We start from the raw sequence: 5138 nt of genomic DNA, 5'->3' as shown, positions 1-5138 counted from the left end.
TGCTCTGCGGCCGCTCCCTTTGCAAACAAGACACACCCCCATCTGCTTCCCGTTGCATTCATCAATTGTCCACATGCTTTCATACCTTCAAATACAATCTTCCAGTGCCCACTTTCTTTGGGGACGCGCACACATTCAGGCAACCGACGAGTGGTTGATGTCATCTCCAGTGGACCTCGAGAAGACCACACTCCGAACAAACCTATACAAGCCCAAAACAAAACCATCCACCCTGTACATCTACCAAGGCATTCCAAAGCAAAACTCTCCACACGCCATGCATACCATATGTACACAAGCCCAAAACACCTTTCAGAAAAACGCCTGACATACTTTGCCAACCACCTAGCCTGCAAGACATTCATGTCCTAGCAGTTAGTATCCATAAATTGTTAGCCTCCAGGGTCAAAAGGCCATTGTTGCATGTCTCACCTGCCCATCTAGTTCATCTAGGTGATATACCAATTAGGAGTTCCTTTCATTCAAAACTAATGGCATCTCATCATTCTGACTATCCTCTTCATGCACACTCTTGGCATCACCAAAAACTGGGTCTGCATAACCCTCATCCACATCTTCTTCTTCTTGGGTCAATCCCAAACATACTTGGGCCTCACTTGTCCATTGCTGCACAGCCACAGTTAAAAGCATATGCATTAACATTTTGTAACCTAAATCCTTGGGCCTTTGATTACCTGGCTCATAAGCATTCACTGTTGTGGAAAAATTTCTGCCTTTTTCCAGCATAGCATTCCCAGACCTCATAACCCCAAATTCACCTGACTCTGGCTCCCACATGCCGGGTTGCTCAAGCATTAGTTCTTCTTCAATCGGTTCAATAAGAAAATTCCCAGAATCCAGCAGAAAAGCATTGCTCTCACTCACAGGATCATCCGTGACCAGCTTTCCACTTCCACTGTCCTCTTCGGAAGAGAGACTCATTTCCGAAGGTGCTTCAATCATCATCTTGTCCTCTACTTCCTCATTGCCAACCACCTTGGGATCTTCTTTAGGCTCAGGATTCTCCCTTGTCTTAGCCCTCGTGTCAAATCCTACTAGATCCTCCATTTGCAGTCCATCTTCTTCAATCTCTTCGTCTACTTGCTCTTCCACTCCATCCTCTTCTTGTACACCATCTTCTGTCTCTCCCCTCCTCCTCTTAAGTTCCTGAACTGGCTCTTTAAGCCAAGAGAAGCATCTGTCGACATCTAAATCCCTGCCTATGATTGGCAAAACCTTATTCTCTGCAAGAATCTTCTCTGCTTGAGCTTTAGAAGCATAGATAACATCACGTAACACACCCTGACTAGTGGAAACATTATCAGAAATCTGGTAATTCGCATAACCATAAGCTGGCATAACATCCACCGCTATAGACTTCACAGTGCTCTCATTAAACTGCCCAAAATCCTTGGGGACTGCCTTAGGATTTACCTTGTACATTCCCCTGCCAATTTGTTGGTACATAGTAGGTGTTTGTTCCACAAAATCAACCTGGACCACATTCACATCAAGACAACCATTCTTGACCACTTCGTCTTCCTTGATCATCCCATAATCCGCCATTTTCTTCAGCTTCCATTCTTTCTCTTTCGCAATCCTAACCGCCTCTTCATAAGTAGAACGTTGCTTCAAGTCCACTTTTACCAACAAACTTTGCTTCAAACCTACTATGAATCGCTTCCTCTTTACAAACATGGGGGAAACTTCTGTTTCAAGAGCTAAACACCATCTGGTCCATAGCTCACTGAAAATTGTAACATAACTTGCCACACTCTGGCTTTCACCTTGCTTCAGCTATTGCTAGAGCTCCTGCCAAACGTCATTGGGATCTTCTCTTCTCTGAAACTCCTTTGTAAGGGCTTCTCTCAGGTTTTCCACCATCGTCATTCGAGATGGGCTACCAATCGTTCTTTTTGCTTCAAACCCTCGAAGCCATGTACCCGTTGTGCCCTTCAAAAAGATCTGGAAGAGCCTTAAAATTTGATCTAGATTATCCACATGGTTGGTAATACATGCCACCTCCATTTGCTCCAAGAAATCCTCTACATCCTCATTCTTATCACCGTGAAATTCAGGATAAGCAAAGGCCATGGTTGCAACCTGTAAACTGAAGGGACCTGAAGAAAGATCGTCAGTGGGGGCACCAGAAAGCATGTGAGGTGAAAAAAAGAAAAAAGACCACGCCTGTATAGCCCTTCACCTCCCCAACTTTGAAAATACTAACACGAACGGGGGCACCACCAGCCACACCGGCTGGAACATTTTTCACAGTTCACCACCCACCCACACCAGAAAGATAGCCAAAATAAGGGCACCAACAACAAAATAATTACCCAGCAACACATACAGTCTCAAAGAGCCCTCGCTGAATTGCATAGGCTGTCACAAACTGTAAATACATGAACACTGCGTTCCGACAAGGTCCCTTAATTCTCAAGACAAGGAGTACCAAACAGCCTCGAGTTCACAAACCCACACAAGCCTGTCTCCTATCTTTCCTGAGATACATCCCTGAGCCCCTTTCTGAACCCCTGTACACGCAGCTAAACCTCCATGCATACAGCTGTAAACACAGCCGTTAAAAATAGCCCACCAGCTTGTCCTCCAAAACAGCCCCAAAGCTTTCCATGTAGTTGGCGCTTCTCTACTATCCCCGGCTTGCAGTCGACACCAACTTCCTCTTCTACTGCCTTGCATCAACTCCCTCTCTCAGAGGGCGCCCCACCAATAACCCCACTTTCGGCATCTCTTAGGCGACTTTCCAGCCCGTCGTCTCCTGTGGCCCTTTCACCCAGTCAGTCGGCGCCAACTTCCTCGCTGCCTTCTCAGGTCTTTGACACAGCCACCGTCATCTCTTCATGGTGATCCTGCCACAACCGGCCTCTATTTGTCGCCTGCCGCCGCAGCCACCAGTCCTTCTCTGCGGCCCGAACGTAACACTCTTCCCTTCTCGTTCCCAGAGGCGGCCACCTTGGCTCCCTTCCTTTGCGCCAACCCCCCTGGTTTTTTATGGGCACCACCAGCCACCAGTCGCTCCTAGGCGACTTCCTCTTCAGTCGTGAGTAGGTCTCTCTTCAGCCCCGCACGCAGCCTCGCACGCTCACATGCCAGCCTCACCATCGTTGAAGCCGGCAGCAGCTGTGGTGGCAGCTAACCCCAGAGCTCTATCGTTTTCAGCTCATCCGTTAGCTCCTTTCTCTCCAGAGAAGCATCCTCCACCTTCACAGACGGCCTCCTAGCAAGAACACCTCACCACGCCTCTGCTCTGCGGCCGCTCCCTTTGCAAACAAGACACACCCCCATCTGCTTCGCGTTGCCAGAGGTGGCCACCTTCCGGAAGAACCTACCAACGCACCCCCTTCTACTTGTTTCTGGAAAGATTTGCCACCTATCCAAATTGGCATCCTTACTTTTTTTTTCTTACACCACATTCCTCCTTACCATTTACGCATCCATACTTTCCTTTTTGCTTCCCTTTCAGAACCATTTCATGGACACACTTAATTGGCATCCCGACCATCAATTGTCCACATGCTTTCATACATTAAAATACAATCTTCTAGTGCCCACTTTCTTTGGGGATGCACACACATTCAGGCAACCGAGTGGTTGATGTCATCTCCAGCAGACCTCGAGTAGACCACACTCCGAACAAACCTGTACAAGCCCAAAACAAAACCATCCACCGTGTACATCTGCCAAGGCATTCCAAAGCAAAAATCTCCACATGCCATGCATACCATATGTACACAAGCCCAAAACACCTTTCAAAAAAACGCCTGACAGCTGGCATGTTCTAACTACTCTAGTCACTGCTCAAAGAAGACGAGGCAAGAAGGAATTGTCAATTCGGCTACCCAAAGATGCATACAAACTTGTACCATCTAGCCTAGCTGCTAAACCTCCTAAAAAGCATATCTTTTCCAAGCCTAAACCTCAGATTGTTACTCATTGGGTCCCAAAGCATGTTCTTAAAGCACAAGGCTATTATGAGGGTGCAACAGCACTTTGGCTTCCCAAATGCCATAGTTTGCTAGAGGCAGAAGAGTGTATCAATAAGATTCCAAAAGCCACTCTTGGTTTTTCATATCAGTGGGTGTAAAGGAAATCAACACAGCCTCTTCAAGATAGGATAGGTGGTTGTAATAGCACCTACAAATCTACTTGTGTTGACCTTCTCCAAACATGTATTGAATCACCAGTTCTCCCAATTTCTCCTTGTTACACACTTCCACCATCAACTTGTGTACCTAAGACAAATCCAACTCTACATGAGTCTCCTTTGACCATAAATTCTAGCAATTCACTGCCTAAATCCTCTTATCTTGCTCAAATTCCTCGACAATTGCTAACCTTCCCACCTCTTAAGAAGGACACACCCAAAACCAAAGGTAAGGCATTAACACTACAATTGAAGCTCTTTGGTGGATCAGTGTTTGAATAGTCTCACTTTTACTAATGTGGTTCCTTATGCCTTTACATGATTGTGTTCTTTTTGAGATGATCTTATCTACATTGTTTTTGATAGGGATTGTAATGATGGATATGAGTGTATAAAGAATGAAGTTTCTAAATTTCATTGTTCTACGCCCAGATACCTCCTGATGGATACTTGGCGAGATACATGTCCACCATGTATTGACCCTCATAGTACTCAACCTGAACATCGCGGGGGTTATAGCGCTCCTCCTTTTCAAACTCATTCTAGGTACTTTTATGTTCCCTTAGGTGAAATTTGCTATGGGCATCACTTTGTCACTTTATTCTATCAACAGCATCACCCATTTCCACATTGTCAAGAGTGTGCAGGCCTCATATTAGGAGAAGCTTCACACATTTGTTGGCTATGCCGCTCTTACTTTCGACGATATGGCACGAGCTTAATGAAACAAATTGTGGGAATTACACCCCAACGCCATAACCTTCTTGATGTGAGAGTACCAGACCGAGGACCAAATCAACATAGATTACCTGAGGAGGTTCAAGCACAACAATGGAGGGATACATGCATAAATGACTTGCAACCACCTATCTTGCAAGCCCTCCTTCTCCCAGCCTCAAATGTCAATTTTGGATCACTATGAGTACCTATATTGAGCAATTCCAAAATCGGAATTGTCTGCTTAACCTTCCCA

Source organism: Cibotium barometz, chromosome 2 (assembly GCF_041138505.1).
Source record: "Cibotium barometz isolate CiBa-2024 chromosome 2, ASM4113850v1, whole genome shotgun sequence".
Taxonomy (NCBI): domain Eukaryota; kingdom Viridiplantae; phylum Streptophyta; class Polypodiopsida; order Cyatheales; family Cibotiaceae; genus Cibotium; species Cibotium barometz.
Note: the sequence above shows the minus strand (reverse complement) of the source record.